The following is a 19,495-nucleotide window of genomic DNA, read 5'->3' on the forward strand; positions in this document are numbered from 1 at the left end:
GGGCACAGAGGGAAACTACATCAATATAATAGAGACCATATATGATAAACCCCCACTTACATCAAACTTAATGATGAAAAGTTGAAGGCATTTCCTCTAGGATCAGGCACAAGATAAGTATGACTACTGTGGCTACTTTTTTTTTTTTAAATATAGTTTTGTAAGTCCTAGCCATAGCAATCAGAGAAGAAAAAGAAATGTAAATACTTCAAATTGGAAAAAACAATTGTCACTGTTTGCAGATGACATGATACTACAACTAGAAAATCTTAAAGGTGCTACCACAAAATTATTAGAGTTCATCAATGAATTCAAAAAAATTATAGGATACAAAATTAATACACAGAAATCTATTGCATTCCTATACACTAACAATGAAAAATCAGAAAGAGAAATTAAGCAAACAATCCCATTTATTATTGAATGAAAAGAAATAAAATACTGCAGGATAAATGTACATAGGAAGCAAAATACCTGTACTCTGAAAATTATAAGATGCTGATGATGAAAGAAATTGAAGATGATATAAACAGAAAGATACACCACATCCTTCAATTGGAATAATTAATATTGTCAAATTGTCTATACTATTTGAGGCAATCTATACAATAAATGCAATCCCTACCATATTACCAATGCCATTTTTCACTGAGCTAGGTCAAAAAAAATTTAAATTTGTATTGAAATACAAAAGACCCATAATAGCCAATGCAATCTTGAGAAACAAAATTGGAGCTTGAGGAATCATGTTCCCTGATAAACTTCAGATTTCAGACTACAATACAAAGCTATAGTAATCAAAATAGTATTGTACTGGCACAAAAACAGACACATAGATCAACAGAACAAGGTACAAACATGGGCAAATAATCTATGAAAAAGGAGGGAAGAATCTACAATGGAGAAAATACAGTAGTTTCAAAAAGCAGTGCTGGAAAAACTGGATAGCTACATGTAAAATAATGTATTTATAACATTCTCTCTACATATACAATGGAATAACTACTCAGCCATAAAAAGGTACGAAATAACACCATTTTAAGCAACATGGATTATCATAATAAGTAAGACCAAAAAAGAAAGACAAATACCATATATTAGCACCTATTTGTTGCATCTAAAATACAACACAAATGAAACTATCTTTGAAGCAGAAACAGTCTCATAGACATAGAGAATAGAGTTCTGATTGCCAAAGGAAAAGGAAAAGGTTGATGGGGGAGGGATGGAATGAGATTTTGCAGTTAGCAGATGCAAGCTATTACATATAGAATAGATAAACACAATGTCCTACTGTATTCTTTTCCATAAAAAAGTGTATATAACTGAATCACTTTTCCATAAAGATGAAATTAGCACAACAGTGTCAATCAACTATACTTCAACATTTCTCTTTATCCTCACCTTGTAAAAACATTTCTTAGGGCTCTTAGAAATAAACAACAAACTTTAGGGGAATAATGGAACATTTATGAACTACTTTCTATGGTACCAGTTGAATTCTATGGGCAAGAATCCATTCAGTAAAATAATATTTATAAATGTGTTGGAATCTGGGTATTTTAGGTCTCCTTTCTTGTGATGTTGCCAATTCTACCACAATAAGATGCCCAGATGTGCTCTTTTAAAATCTCTGCCTCTTTTCTGATCTGGAATTTTGGATAATACACTCAGATTCTTTTAGGGTCCTAAGGCAGCTGATACTAGATATAAACAGCTAACAATTATGATGTCAGTGTGGCCTGCCATAACTTTGCTTACATTAAATATATGAATATGTATTGAGAATCTAGATATTTGCTTATCTATCTATATTAAAAAATTAAATGAATTTTATTATATTTATGGTTATGCACATATCATCACAACTTCATGTTTCATCCCAAAGCACCAGTCCACTGCTCCTTCCCCCATCTGTTGCCTTTGGTAACCACAAGTTTTTCAAAGTCTGTGAGTTTGTTTCTGTTATGCAAATAAGTTCATTTGTATCCTTTTTTTAGATTCCACTCATAAGTGATATTGGATGTTTGTCCCTCACTGTTTGACTAACTTCACTTAGTATGATAATTTCTAAGTCTACCCATGTTGTTACAAATGCCTTTATTTCATTTTTATGGCTGAGTAATATTCTATTATATATAGGTACCACATATATAACTTTATCCATTCCTCTGTCATGGACAGTTATGTTTCATCTGTGTCTTGGCTATTGTATATAGGGCTGCAGTGAATATTGGGGTGCATGTATATTTTTGAGTCAAGGTTTTGTCCAGATAGATGCCCAAGAGTGGACTCACTGGATCATATGGTAATATTATTTTTATTTTTTTGAGGAAGCTCCATACTGTTTTCCATTGTGGTTGCACCAATTTACATTCCCACCAACCGTGTAAGGGGAAACATACTTTAATATTAGTGGAGCTAATCTATTGCTAACTAGATTTTATTAAATACATTAAATGTGTTTCTAAACTTAAAAAGAGAAAATTCAACACTAAGGTATTTTGAGCACTAAGATATTTGAATTGGGTGTTTTCATGTGTAGTTTTTCCTAATAAATTAACTCTCCCGAAACTGTATTGACTAAATTTTGATGAAATTTAATTTGTCTTTTAATGAGTTTCTGTGTTCCAAAATGTTTTACATCTCTCAAGTGTAATATAAAGATTCTAGATTCTCTGTTCTTCCAACTGAATAAAAGGAAATGGAAAACTGGTAAAAACTACCAACCCAGTTTACATTTGTCACTTAATGTTGCAATTAGGTTTCTGCTTCAGCATTTTGTTGTTATTATCCTTCATGTTTGTTTCTTTTTGATACACTTTTTGATGAGCAAAGATTTGAATAAATTCTCACCACTTGATCAAGAAATAGTGACCAACCAATTTTCTCTGATCACTAAAGAGTGTTGGCATTTTTCACATGATGAACAGTATGTAGCAAGGCAGTTGAAATTATTAGGATCTAAACCATCTCACTGGCTTTCCCTGGCATTAAATACAAACTAGGTCACCTAAACAGTTAGTAGCCCATGTGACAACTGCCATTCCTTCTTTTTCTTATATGACCATATACTCTGGCCCTCTATCTGAAGTCAGAGGCAAAGACTCAAGTGTGTAAGCAGCAAGATTAATGGCAATAAGTAGGAGTTCATATTCATATCCTCTTTGAAAATGTGGTTTCCTTCTAATTCAGTCAATACACAATTTCATGTGATTTATTGAGTACTTCTTATACATATTCATATATATATATGAACATATAAATAATAAGAATATCTTGTTTTATAAAAGCTGGTGTAACAGATTGTAGCAAGTCTTTGAACTTCAATAAATAAGAGAAGGATAAATACTCCATCATTGAGAAAAAATTCTGAGGCAAATTCTAAATGATTTTTCAGTTGGTTCCCCAATGGGATTGAGGCCCAGTTGCACTCATTAATGTATAATTTGTTTTTTCTCTTTTCTGTATCTTTTCCTCACTCCTTCACTTGTGTTTCCTGAGATCTCCTCCAAATAAACTATCTGCAACCATGGCCCTTTGCTTGGTATTTACTTTCAGAGTAACCCAAATTAAGATAGTTTGTATTGGTAGTTGCCTTAGAAAGCACACCCTTAGGCTAGACTCCTAGAAATGCATCCACTGTTCATCAGATAGTAACAAAAAACATTTTTTTTTTCTGGTGAGTAGGGTGGCTTATAGTAACAGAACAATTACTAAGAATTTACATCTTGATAGATTGGGATGCTGTACAAGTGGAAGGGGAAGTAATGACTCAGGAAATATCTGGCATGTGGGAAAATGTAGAAGTAATGGTCATTTTATAGATTACGGAGTGGAATGGCTTTATTAAACATTCAAGAAAATATGAAAAAAAAAAGAATAGCATGCTCAAGTCACCCAACTACTAACACATTGTAGGCTGTTATATCTGAAAGATCCCCATGGTAACATAGGAAGAAATTATTTAAAAGTTGAAATTAGCTGCCATAAAAATTCTAGTATCTTTCCAATTTTTCTCTCTTTGATGCCCTTGTAAAATACAAGGGTTCCAGAGGATGAGGAAGATCCCCTACAATAATTCAGAGATGTATCAGATTAGTGAAGATTTTAGGGGTCCAATGATTATGCTAGGACAGTTTTGTAAGGAAAAAGACAAGTTATTTCACTTTGTACTTATTACTACTAAAAAATAGGTGAATTTTTCTGTTGGATTCCTAGTATTTTTGAGGAATATCTCTTTGATTCATTTATCAATTACCTTTGAATGCTGACAGTTTTGAGAGGAACCCAGAGGTTGAGAGGGGCTGGAGTAGGTTGTACAGCAAGACAATGCCTTATTCAGAAGAGAAGCAGCTATTCACTTGAAAAACAGCTTATACCATGCTCTTGGGAGCTAGCAGCAACTGAAAACTGGGCCACTGGGCATCAAGTCACCATCAAAATAGGGCTACATATTTTTATCTGAGGTCTATGATATCCACCATGGTTATAGCTTGGGTGGGCACAACAGGCATCCATGATGTGTTTTATCATTTGTAGTCAGGGCTGACTGGATCCAGGGTACATGATGCAGATACAGGAACCAGCAGCAGGTGCATGAGCTAGTGGCTCTGTCCTTCATGTCATCCAAATCTGTCAATGTCTCTCCTTTATTCAATGAATATTTATTCATGAGGGTTCCCAATAACAAACTAATTTCAGAAATAAATTCCCACTTAGGATCTGGCACAGGGAGAAAGAGCCCTGAAGCATCTGGCATTGAAGGCCAGTGGGGCTTGTGCACAAGAGCTCCACAGGACTGGGGGAAATGGAGATCCCATTCTTAAAAGGCACACACAGACTTTCACATGCACTGAGTCCCAGGGCAAAGCAAAATCTCCAAGGGAATCTGGGTCAAACCTGACTGCAGTTCTTGGAGGACATCCTGGGAAAACAGGGGTGAATGTAGCTTGTTCTGAGGGAAGGACATTGAAAGCAAAGCTCTCGGGAATATTCAGCAGCTGTGCCTTTCTCTGGAGGTGGCCATTTTGGGAAAATCTGGCCCCACCTGTCAGCCAGCCACTGAGAAGCCCCAGGGAAAACAACAATCCAGATGGGCTCACAGCCCCACCCCTCAGTAAACAGGCTGCCTAAAGACCCTTCAGGCACCCAGCTGCCTCTAATCCCATCCAGAGACTAAGCCACACCCACAACAGGGATTAGAATCGGCTCCTCCTACCAGGGGGCAGGCATCAGCCCCTCCCATCAGGAAGCCTACACCAAGCTCCCATACTGACTTCAGCCACAGGGGGGCAGACTTTGGAAGTAAGAGAGGCTACAACTCTATTATCTGTAAGAAGGTCACCACACCAAAAACCTATAAAAATGAAAAGGCAGAGGACTATAATTCAGATGAGGGAGAAAGCAAAAACCCCAGAAAAACAGCTAAGTGATCAGGAGATTCTCAGGCTCCAGGAAAAAGACTTTAGACTGTTGATGCTGAAGATGATGTAAGACATTGGAAATAAACTGGAGGCAAAGATGGATAACTTATAGGAAACACTGAGCAAAGAGATACAAGATATAAAACTTAAACAAGAAGAGATGCAAAATACAATAACTGAAATAAAAAATTCACTAGAAGCAGCTAACAGCAGAATACAGGAGGCAGAAGAACGAATAAGCGAGGTGGAGGACAGATTAGTAGAAATTACAGATGTGGAACAGAAAAGAGAAAAAAAAGGTTGAAAACAAATGAAGAGAGTCTCAGAGAACTCTGGGACAACATTAAATTGATGAACATCCATATTATAGGGGTGCCAGAAGGAGAAGAGAGAGAGAAGGGGACAGAAAAATTATTCCAAGAGATAATAGCCAAAAACTTCCCTAACATGGGGAAGGAATCACTCACTCAAATCCAGGAAGCACAACGAGTACCATACAAAATAAACCCAAGGAGGAACACCCCAAGACACATACTAATCAAACTGATAAAAATTAAAGACAAAGAGAAAATCTTGAAAGCAGCTAGGGAAAAGAAACAAATCACATAAGGGGAACAAGGGAACCCCGATAAGGCTATCAGCAGATTTTTCAACAGAAACTCTGCAGGCAAGAAGGGAATGGCATGATATACTCAAAGTGATGAAAGGAAAAAACCTCCAACCAAGATTATTCTACCCAGCAAGGCTCTCATTCAGATTTGAAGGAGAAATCAAAACCTTCACAGATAAGCAAAAGCTGAGGGAATTCAGCAACACTAAACCAGTCTTACAACAAATACTAAAGGAACTTCTATAGGCAGAAAAGAACAAGAGAAGAAGGAAAGCAAAAAGAGCAGCAAAAACAAATCCAAATTAATTAATACAATGGCGATAAGAACATGCATATCAATAATTACCTTAAATGTGAATGGACTAAACACCCCAACCAAAAGACATAGACTGGCTGAATGCATACAAAAGCTAGACCCATATATATGCTGTCTTCAAGAGACCCCCCTCACTTCTAGGGACACATACAAATTGAAAGTGAGAGGATGGAAGAAAATATTTCATGCAAACGGGGAACAAAAGAAAGCTGGAGTAGCAATACTCATATCAGACAAAATAGACTTTAAAATGAAGAATATTTTAAGGTACAGGGAAGGTCACTATATAATGATGAAAGGATCAATCCAAGATGAAGATATAACAACTTTAAATATCTATGCACCCATCTACATAGGTTCACCACAATATATAAGGCAACTGCTAACTCCCTTAAAAGGAGAAATTGACAATAACACAATCAGAGTGGGGGACTTAACACCCCACTTACAGCAATGGACAGATCAACCAGACAGAAAATCAATAAAGAAACACAGGCCCTCAATGAAGCATTAGACCCAATGGACTTAATAGATATTTATAGGACATTTCATCCAAAAGCAACAGAATACATGTTCTTCTCAAGTGCACATGGAACATTCTCTAAGACTGATCATATCCTGGGCTACAAATCCAACCTTGGTAACTTTAAGAAAATTGAAATCATATCAAGCATCTTTTCCAACCACAAGGCTACACAACTGGAAATAAACAACAAGAAAAAAGCTGCAAAAAACACAAACACGTGGAGACTCAACAACAAGCTACTAAACAACCAATGGATCACTGAAGAAATCAAATAGGAAATTAAAAAATACCTAGCAGCAAATGACAATGAATATATGACACTCCAAAACCTATGGGTTGCAGCAAAAGGTGTTCTAAGAGGAAAGTTTATAGCAATACAAGCCCACCTCAGGAAACAAGAAAAAGCCCAAATAAACAATCTAACTTTACCTCTAAAGCAGCTTGAGAGAGAAGAACAGACAAGACCTAAAGTTAGTAGAAGGAAAGCAATCATAAAGATCAGAGCAGAAATCAATGCAATAGAACCAAAAAAACCATAGAAAAGATCAATGAAACAAAAACGTGGTTCTTTGAAAAGATCAACAAAATTGATAAACCCCTAGCCAGACTTATCAAGCAAAAAAGAGAGAGGACTCTAATCAATAAAATTAGAAATGAAAAAGGAGAAGTAACAACAGACATCACAGAAATACAAAGGATCATAAGAGACTACTATATGCAACTATAGGCCAATAAAACAGACAGCCTAGAAGAAATGGACAAATTCTGAGAAAAGTACAATCTTCCAAGACTAAACCAAGGTGAAATAGAAAAGATGAATCGACCCATCACAAGAACTGAAATTGAAACTGTGATTAAAAACCTTCCAACAAACAAAAGTCCAGGACCAGATGGCTTCACAGGCGAATTCTATCAAACATTTAGAGAAGAGCTAACACCTCTCCTTCTGAAACAATTTCAAAAAAATTGCAGAAGAAGGGATACTCCCAAACTCATTCTATGAGGCCACTGTCACCCTGGTACCAAAACCAGACAAAGACTCCACAAAAAAAGAAAACTACAGGCCAATATCACTGATGAACATCAATGCAAAAATCCTCAACAAAATACTAGCAAACCAAATCCAACAATACATTAAAAGGATTGTACATCATGATCAAGTGGGATTTATCCCAGGGATACAAGGGTTCTTCAATATCCACAAATCCATCAGTGTGATACACCACACTGACAAACTGAAGAATAAAAACCATATGATCCTCTCAATAGTCACGGAAAAAGCCTTTGACAAAATCCAACACCCATTTCTGGTAAAAACCCTTCAGAATGTGGGCATAGCGGGAACCTACCTCAACATGATAAAGGCCATATATGACAAACCCACAGCTAACATCATTCTCAATGGTGAAAAGCTGAAAGAATTCCCACTGAGATCAGGAACAAGACAAGGATGTCTGCTCTCGCTACTACTCTTCAACATAGTTCTGGAAGTTCTAGCCACAGCAATCAGAGAAATAAAAGAAATTAAAGGAATCCAAATTGGAAAGGAAGAAGTAAAACTATCACTATTTGCAGACGACATGATACTATACCTAGAGAATCCTAAAGACTCTACCAGAGAACTGTTAGAGCTTATCCACAAATTTGGCAAAGTTGCAGGATACAAAATCAATACACAGAAATCGATAGTGTTTCTATATACTAACAATGAAAAAGCAGAAAAGGAAATTAGAGAAGCAATCCTGTTCACCACCGCATCCAAAAGAATAAAATACCTAGGGGTAAACCTACCTAAAGAAACAAAAAACCTGTACACTGAAAACTATAAACCACTCGTGAAAGAAATCAAAGATGACACAAATAGATGGAATGATATACCATGCTCGTGGATTGGAAGAGTTAATATTATCAATATGACTATACTACCCAAGGCAATCTACAGATTCAATGCAATCCCTATCAAATTACCAAAGGCATTTTTCACAGAACTTGAGCAAAATATTTTAAAGTTTGTTTGGAAGTACAAAAGACCAAGAATAGCCAAAGACATCCTGAAAAAGAAAAATGGAGCTGGAGGAATCAGGGTCCTGGACTTCAATCAGACTATACTACAAAGCAACAGTCATCAAAACTGCATGGTACTGGCACAAAGACAGACATATAGATCAGTGGAACAGGAGAGAAAGCCCAGAATTAAACCCATGCACTTACAGCCAACTAATCTATGACAAAGGAAGCAAGACTATACAATGGAGAAAGGACAGATTTTTCATTAAGTGGTGCTGGGAAAACTGGACAGCCACATGGAAGAGAATGAAATTAGAATACTCCTTAACACCATACACAAAAACAAACTCCAAATGGATTAAAGACCTAGATATAAGACCAGACACTTTCAAACTCCTAGAGGAAAACATAGACCAAACACTCTCTGACATAAACAACAGCAACATCTTCTCAGATCCATCTATCAGAGTATTGACAATAAAAAGAAAAATAAACAAATGGGACCTACTCAAACTTCAAAGTTTCTGAACAGCAAAGGAAACCCTAAACAACACAAAATGACAACCCACAGAATGGGAGAAAATCTTTGCAAATGAATCAACGGACAAGGGATTAATCTCCAAAATTTATAAACAACTTCTGCAGCCCCATACCAAAAAAACAAACAACCCCATCCAAAAATGGGCGGAAGATCTAAACAGACGGTTCTCCAAAAAAGACATACAGATGGCCGAGAAACACATGAAAAGATGTTCAGTGTCACTCATTATTAGAGAAATGCAAATCAAAACCACGATGAGGTACCACCTTACACCAGCCAGAATGGCCATCATCCAAAAGTCTACAAATAATAAGTGCTGGAGAGGGTGTGGAGAAAAAGGAACACTAGTACACCGTTGGTGGGATTGTAAATTGGTGCAACCACTGTGGAAAGCAGTATGGAGATTCCTCAGAAAACTAAACATAGAACTCCCATTTGATTCAGCAATCCCACTCCTGGGCATCTATCCAGAGAAAACCATGACTTGCAAAGACACATGTACTCCAGTGTTCATTGCAGCACTCTTTACAATAGCCAAAACATGGAAACAACCTAAATGTCCATCAACAGAGGAGTGGATCAAGAAGAAGTGGTACATATACACAATGGAATATTACTCAGCCATTAAGAAGAACGAAATACCAGCATTTTTAGCAACATGGATGGACCTAGAAACTATCATGCTAAGTGAAGTCAGCCATACAATGAGACACCAACATCAAATGCTTTAACTGACATGTGGAATCTGAAAAAAGGACAGACGGAACTTCTTTGCAGAATAGATGCTGACTCACAGACATTGAAAAACGTATGGTCTCCAGAGGAGACAGTTTGGGAGGTGGGGGATATGCTTGGGCTGTGGGATGGAAATCCTGTGAAATCATATTGTTATGATCATTATACAACTATAGATGTGATAAATTCATTTGAGTAATAAAAAAATGAAAAAAAATCTATTAGCTTAAAAAAAAAAAAAGAAATCCCCACTTAGTCCTTCAATGGATCTGCTCAATATTTTGGCATGAGCTAAAAATACAAACTAGTTTTATAATAAATCCTCTTTTATTATCCTAAAGATCAGTGTTAAAGGGGAATTCTTCTAGTGGGGCAGATCTGCAAAAGGAACAATTAACCTTGTAAGGAGGCAAATATTGTCTGATGTAAGGAAACACATGTACTCTTGGGCAGAGATGAAGGACTTGATTGGTGGTCAGGGCCCTGGGGGAACAGGATTGGAAATTGGAGACAAAATAATACGGAGAAAATGTATGCAGATGTATTGTTGCATTGCCTTATTGTGTTTAAATGCCCTGAGTAGTTTGCACTGCAGAGGAGGTACTCAACAGCCAGACTGACAATAAGGCTTATGTATCCTTGTTCACACTATTTCTTACATTAGAGTGATAATAATAGAGGCTCAGTATATAAACCCAATGACGTAGGCTTCCTGGCATGTCTTTCAATGTTTCCACTTAATTAGATCTAGAGTCTTATTAGCATACTGTAGTATAGGCAGAACTTATTTGGCTTTGAAGTTTAAAATCCCGACCTGCTTTACGGACATAGAAAAATGTTCTACTTAGAAAAATGTGCCTAAGAGTTTAGCATGCTGGCAGAATTCCTTTTCCTACTTTTTCCATAGCTGAGGCTACATATTGAGATCTGTACTCCTGTTCGTTAAGGGCTGGTCAAAGTAACTTCTGCCTATTTAAAATAACTACCCACATTTAACCCAACAAAATCAATTCTATTTTATTTTTTTAGGGCCTCGGGTGTGGTATATGGAAGTTCCTGGGGCTAGGGGTTGAATCAGAGCTGCATCTGCCAGCCTATACCACAGCTGCAGCAATGCCAGATCCTAGCCACATTTGAGACCTATGTTGTAGCTTGTGGCAACACTGGATCTTTAACACACTGAGCCAGGTCAGGGATTGAACCTGCATCCTCACGGATACTAGTCAGGTTCATTTCCTCTGAGTCACAGCAGGAAATCTCCAAATCTAATTCTTATTGTATAAGAATTGTACTCTTATTCTTATCATAAATTGTATTCTTATTATGAGTATGAATTCCTATACTTAGAAACTCAAAGGCCAAAATTGCTCACCCAGATGAACCTGAAAAAGGCATAAACCAGCTGTGAAATGAAATATACTGTATTGCAAACAACTATGTTTACAAAGTTTTATGACCCTGCTTGCTAAAGTCAATGGTATAGCCATGAATCTTGGCCACATAAACTGTTCTCCACAGATGTTATTTTATTCTGCACATACCAGTGCTTATGTATAATTAGAAAGTTTTCTGTTTCAAATAATAAGTTTTAGAGGACCAATCAGTAATAAATTTTGTTTTTACTTCCCATTGTTTGAATATATTTAAAAGATAGGCAGGAAAAATAGAAACATCAGCTGCAAAGTGTTGGATAGAGGACCCAATTCAATTCTTTGAGTTTCCAGTACTTAACCACTAACTTAGACAGAGATCATAGGGAGCAAGTACTGTTACCTGTACAAACGAGAAAAGAAACTTTAGTGTACCTTTCCTTGAGCAGGCACTGATGAAGGAGAAGTTTAAATATGTCTGAGACCAGCATGCCCATTTTACTTTCTGGAATTCACCAATCAGTTAATTCATTCCTCTTCCCTCTGGGACAACTGAGTAAAGGACAAGGCTTGGCTAAGTGTGTTTCTCTGAGGAAGTTCCTAAACACTTCAGTAAGGATCACTATTTCGAAACTATATACTTTATCAGGATATTTTACCTGTGCTCTTTTCCCAATAATCATTTGCTGCAAGTGGAATTATTTATTTGCAATGCCATTGTGTTTGATAAGATGAAATAAAGAGTCTTTAGTTTCTAATCCATGCTTGTGACTTTAATTTGGCATGTGAAATTAATGTGAAAGCATTGATTTAGGACTTAAATGATCTAGGCCACCTACCCTACAAATTACTCAATCATTCCTCCACTCCCCAACATGATTCCCCTTATATCTGAAATGATAACTAGATAACTACTTTGAATATTCAATAAAGTAATATACAAAACAATGCTGTTATTAATAAAAGATCAAATGTAGATGTTATGTATCAATGGCACCTATTTGATATTCAATACTTGTTTAATCTAAATATGCATATACAATTGAATAGATATAAAAATTAAAGTCTGTTATTACAAATATGTACAATTTTATAAAAATTACATTTGGAATGTATTTTAGTAATATTCTTCTTAAATACAAAAAAGTGAAAATCACTAGAAATCTCATTAGTCAGCAAGAAGTATCATTAATACTTTGGTGACAGTCTTTCAGAGGTACTATATGTGCATCATAATGTATAGTTGTCTCCTTGTGTTTTGTTTTCCCCACTCAATACATTGTAAAAATTATTTTAATTCAGTTAATATAAATCTAACATATTTTTAAAAGTTTTGCATGCTACAGTGCAAGCATATGAACCACACTCTATTCGGTTATTTCCACTTGATCAGTAGTCACATGCAATAGTAAACTTTCTTGCTTTTATGCTCTTGAATAACATTTTATTTTCATTGCTGTTTTATCACCAGTAAGGTTGAGAATCTTGTCATATGTTTAGTATTTTTTGATTTGCCTCATCTGCTAATTTCCGGTTCATAACATTTATCCCCCCCCCCCGCCTTTTTCTTGGCTGAGCCTGTGGCATGTGGAAATTCCTGGGCCAAGGATGGAATCCAGACCATAGCAGTGACCTGGGTTCCTGTAGTGACAATGCCTGGTTATTTAACTTGCTATGCCAGAGGGAATTCCTTAATCATTTTTTTTTATTGGTTGTCTTTTCTCATTGATTTTTGAAAGCCCTGTTTTTTTAATTTTTTTTTTTTTGTATTTTTAGGGCTGCACCTGTGGTACATGGAGGTTCCCATGCTAGGGGTCTATCCCAGCCGTAGCCACTGGCCTATGCCAGAGCCACAGCCACACTAGATCCGAGCCACATCTGCAACCTACACCACAGCTCACGGCAATGCTGGGTCCTTAATCCATTGAGCGAGGCCAGGGATTGAGGCTGCAACCTCATGGTTCCTAGTCAGATTCGTTAACCACTGAACCATGATGGGAACTCCCAAAAGCTCTTTTAATATTACAGGTATTTATGTTGTTGAAATACTTTTGCAATCAGTTTTTGTTTTGACTATATGTGTGTTATATTTTGCTTTTGAAGAGTTTAAAAATACTTGTATTATAAAATGTGTCCATCTTCCATTACAGCTTCTAGATATAGTTTCTTAGATTATCTTCTAAAAATATTTGATATTTTATTATTTTAAATTTACTTTCTATATGTACTCCATTCAGATTTTCATCCCCATCAACTATTGGAAGAATTCAACAGAGTTGATACCTCACTCATTTTAAAAACAATATTTTGACTTAGTTTCTAGGCTATCACCTTGCTTATTTAACCTCCTTTCCACTTTTATCTCTAAAGTTTCTTTACCATAGAGCATCCAGAATTTTTCTATAAGATATAAATCATATATAACACAGTTCAAAATGCTCCATTGATTTCTTTCATTTAATGTAAAATCCAGACTCTTACTTTGGCTTATGAGTCCTTCAATATCAGGCCCCTGCCTGCTTCTTTGACCTCTTCCTCAAATCTTGCTCTGACTTGACTGCAGCCATCACCTTGCTTTTTTGATGTGCAGACATGACAATTTTTGTAGTTACTTTTCCTTTTTGTTGAAATGCCCTTTCTCCAAAAGTTCATTCTCACACTCATTTGGGCATAAGCTCATATGTTGCTTCCTCAGAAAGACCCACCATGGTAATCCTACTGTAGTAAGTTTGCACTAATGTAATTAATGTCATATACTATGTCATATACAATATATCACATATTTCTTTGTTTCTGAGATTTTTGTATATCTCCCACACTAGATTCACATTCTATGAGAAAGAGACCTAGTTGATCTTCTTTCTTTTCCCCCAAAAAAGCTACAGTAGGTCCTTGATAAATATCGAGTGAATAGTTAAATACATGAGTTTAAATGTTTAATATACCTAGAATTTTTATTCATGTATATTCACTTTATTATTTATGATGTTTCTATAAACACTAAGCTCTATTTCTGAACATTCTGTTATGTTCCACTACTCAATTATATGTTCCACTAATCCATTCCAATGTCACACAGTTAATGGTTTGTTCCTATGCCACTGTTTTAACTATATATCTCTCAATTATGTGAGGAATTGACATATTTGTGAAGAGCATGACAAATTTCCACAACTTAGAACATGATTGGTATTTACATTTATTTAGATATTTTTCATGACTTAAAGTGGTTACTAAAGGGAAAGGTGGGGGGAGGGTTAAATTAGGAATTTGGAAGTAACATATACACATTACTATATATAAAATAGATAAGCAAGGACCTATTGTATAGCACAGGAAACTACAATCAATATTTTGTAACAACCTATATGGGAAAAGAATCTGAAAAAAATAAATACATGTGTATGTAAAACTGAAAGACTTAACTGTATACCTGAAACTAACACAACAGTGTAAATCAACTACAATGTAAAATAAAATTTAAATGAACAATTAAAAAATTAAAAATAAAGCATCTGGAAAAATGTTTTTTTATTTTTATATGTTTTGCCTTTACTTACATAATTCTTAATATTTTTTTTAATTTGTTCTTTTCCCACTGTACAGCAAGGAGATCAAGTTATCCTTACATGTATTCATTTTTTCCCCGCACCCTTTGTTCTGTTGCAATATGAGTATCTAGACATAGTTCTCAATGCTACTCAGCAGGATCTGCTTGTAAATCTATTCTAAGTTGTGTCTGATAAGCCCAAGCTCCCGGATCCCTCCCACTCCCTCCCCCTCCCATCAGGCAGCCACAAATCTATTTTCCAAGTCCATGATTTTCTTTTCTGTGGCGATGTTCATTTATGCTGGATATTAGATTCCAGTTATAAGTGATATCATATGGTATTTGTCTTTGACTTTCTGACATATTTCACTCAGTATGAGATTCTCTAGTTCCATCCATGTTGCTGTGAATGGCATTATGTCATTCTTTTTTATGGCTGAGTAGTATAATCCAATCATCTATTGATGGACATTTGGGTTGTTTCCATGCCCTGGCTATTGTGAATAGTGCTGCAATGAACATGTGGGTGCACGTGTCTCTTTTAAGTAGAGTTTTGTCCGGATAGATGCCCAAGAGTGGGATTGTGGGGTCATATGGGAGTTCTATGTATAGATTTCTAAGGTATCTCCAAACTGTTCTCCATAGTGGCTGTACCAGTTTACATCCCCACCAGCAATGCAGGAGGGTTCCCTTTTCTCCACAGCCCCTCCAGCACTTGTTATTTGTGGACTTATTAATGATGGCCATTCTGACTGGTGTGAGGTGAGATCTCATGGTTGTTTTGATTTGCATTTCTCTTATAATCAGGGATGTTGAGCATTTTTTCATGTGTTTGCTGGCCATCTGTCTATCTTCCTTGGAGAACAGTCTATTCAGGTCTTTTGCCCATTTTTCCATTGGTTGATTGGCTTTTTTGCTGTTGAGTTGGATAAGTTGTTTATATATTCTAGAGATTAAGCCCTTGTCGGTTGCATCATTTGAAACTATTTTCTCCCATTCTGTAAGTTGTCTTTTTGTTTTCTTTTGGGTTTCCTTTGCTGTGCCAAAGCTTTTCAGTTTGATGAGGTCCCATGGGTTTATTTTTGCTCTAATTTCTATTGCTTTGGGAGACTGACCTGAGAAAATATTCATGATGTTGATGTCAGAGAGTGTTTTGCCTGTGTTCTCTTCTAGGAGTTTGATGGTGTCCTGTCATATGTTTAAGTCTTTCAGCCATTTGGAGTTTATTTTTGTGCATGGTGTGAGGGTGTATTCTAGTTTCATTGACTTGCATGCAGCTGTCCAGGTTTCCCAGAAATGCTTTTCCCATTTTTCCCATTTGATGTTCTTGCCTCCTTTGTCAAAGATTAATTGACCATAGGTGTCAGGGTTTATTTCCGGGTTCTCTCTTCTGTTCCATTGGTCTGTCTGTCTGTTTTGATACCAGTACCACACTGTTTTGATGACTGTGGCTTTGTAATATTTTTTGCATTCTTAATATTTTATAATCCCCAAGCCACATATAGTTTCTTTTTGTATCCTCTCTCTGAGATGATTTAGAATACTCTCATTTTGGCCCAGAGAAGGGAGACCTTGAGCATGTCTGTGAGTCACTTATTGTTTAGAATCTCTTACTTCTTCACATTGAGCCTCCTCTATTACTGTTTATGAACTAATCATCAGGTATCTGACCTACCTCCAAGACCTCACCAGGAAAGTCTTCATGGATTTGAATCATTCAGTCATAGCTGATTTCTCTTGACCTTTTTTATAAGCTATTCTACCTGCCTAGAAATTCTTTCTTCCTCACTATGCATGGTCAATATTCTTTAGATCACTGAGTAGTTGTCATTTCCTCAAGGAAACTTTCCTTACCTTCTTTGATAAAGCCAGCTCCAATTATTAAACATGCTTTTAGCTCTCTTACTTATCCCTCTCCAAAGTTGCAGTTTTATATTTTCTGAAATTACTCAATGATGTCACTAAGTGCACTAAAGATAAGGGCTGTGTCTGGTTTTTATTCAACATGTTATTTACAGAACCTAGCATAAATAACTGATTCATTATTAGTGTTCATTTGATATTCATTGATTAAAAGACTGGTTACTAAAAATTAAATAAACCTCATAAAAATGTATCACGTAACACAGCCCAGAAAAATTTCTGTTTTGCAGATTGATAGCTTCCTCCTCATTGGCATTCTTTTGTTGATGTTGTTGTTGTTGTTGTTGTTGTTGCTATTTCTTGGGCCGCTCCCACGGCATATGGAGGTTCCCAGGCTAGGGGTTGAATCGGAGCTGTAGCCACCGGCCTACGCCAGAGCCACAGCAACGCGGGATCCGAGCCACGTCTGCAACCTACACCACAGCTCACAGCAACGCCGGATCGTTAACCCACTGAGCAAGGGCAGGGACCGAACCCGCAACCTCATGGTTCCTAGTTGGATTCGTTAACCACTGCACCACGACGGGAACTCCCTCTTTGGCATTCTTAAAGCTATTCTGTATCTTAAATAACCTAAGAATAAGGATTCAGTGAATTATAATTATATATAATTTTGGAAAATAAGAAGCCACAAAACTATTTAGCATAAAGTAAACTCCTATCTGATTTCCAAATAGGAAATAATTGCTGTTCAAAGACGGGGTGCTGACTAGCTTTAAAGAGTGCCAAATTGCAGCAATACTCTTTTGTGCTCCAGGAAATTATTAGCAATAAGCAATTTTTGGTCTGGCTTGACCCAGAAAGCATTACATTCATTGTATATTTTTAATATTTTCTAGTTGGAAAGCTGTACTACTTTAGCAAATAATCTGATCATATGGCATATCATGTCAGCTCATTTAAAATTCTAATTACTTGTCATTTATTTAGAGACCACTGACAATATATGTTAAAGAAATGACATTGTTCTGTAGATACCTATGGTACTGATCTTAAAATATTGTTTGCCAATATAATTCTTTACTCAATTAATCAGCTTTAGCTAGCAAAACATCTGAGGGGCAGCCAGATCTGCCAGTCTTTTCAAATCTGTTCGTGTTGTTCATTCACATTTTCCCCCAAGAACAGAGCTCTTAACCATATTACATAATGTTTGTGGAATAGTTGTCTAATGGAAATTTGCTTTGAGGAAATGCTTAGGTTTATTTCCTTCAGACCTTTATATATATATTTTATATATATATTTGCAAGAGAGCTTTAGCACCATGGAACATTTTAGAAAACATCTTTAAAATAGCTGATGTTTATCCCTGTCAAATGAATGTCTACTGGTATTGCCATAGCAAAAACATCTATCTTAAACAATGTAGGAACTTTGACATTATTGTGCAATTCTGTTTCAAAAAAACCCTTTTTTAAATTTATTTATTTATTTTATTTAGGGCCATACCCATGGCATGTGGAGGTTCCCAGGCTAGGGGTCTAATCAGAGCTATAGCTGCTGGCCTATGCCAGAGCCATAGCAATGCCAGATCAGAGCCACATCTTCAACCTACACAACAGCTCATGGCAATGCCGGATTCTTAACCCGCTGAACGAGGCCAGGGTTTGAACCCACAACTTCATGGTTCCCAGTAGGTTTCTTTTCCACTCTGCCACTACAGGAACTCCTGTTTCAAAAGTTTTTAACAGTTTTATTCCCAAGTGACTGCAAATGTCTGATCATTAGCGAGAAAGTGGACTCTGAGCTTCCTATATATTTATTTTTCCAAAAAAAAGAGAATACTTGAAACACCATTCAATTTCAATATATGTAGCTATAAAAGTTTACATAAGAGATCAAGACTACAAAGGAATGACTCACTTAAAACTCTCTCTGTATAAAAATAATAAATTTAATTGCAAGACAGAAAAAGCAATATTTAATATATATTGTGGGCTGTCTACATGCCAGGCATTCTGCTAGACATTCTGTTAAAATTTTTACATAATAATATTGATAATAAGAAAAAAAATGGTTAGAACCTGATAAAAATAAAATTTGATTTTCAGTTAAAATTTTTGAAAAGCACCTTAAAGAATATTCATATTATTCTCTTTCATATTATTCTCTTTCATATTATAATAATATTCATATTATTCTCTTTCATATATAATAATTGTAATCTATCTATTCACAAACTTATTCCAAGACATCAGTCACATTCTGAAAAACACTACTTCCATATAGTTTTAATTGTTTAGCTGATATAGAAGAATATGATTTTATATTTGTTGATTAATAGTCAGGAATAATCATAGATTAATTTTAGTTTAGAGCCAGAGTATACTAACAATACACTTCTGCTAATCATGAAGTACATGAGATTGACACAGAATATTAAAATCTTTGTTCACATTAGGATGCAAGTAACATAAAAACTATCATGAACTATGGATGTATTTTAGAAATGCAGTTTGTTTTGGGTCAAATTATGTTCCCCTTGAAAGA

This window comes from Phacochoerus africanus, chromosome 6 (genome assembly GCF_016906955.1).
Source record: "Phacochoerus africanus isolate WHEZ1 chromosome 6, ROS_Pafr_v1, whole genome shotgun sequence".
Classification (NCBI taxonomy): domain Eukaryota; kingdom Metazoa; phylum Chordata; class Mammalia; order Artiodactyla; family Suidae; genus Phacochoerus; species Phacochoerus africanus.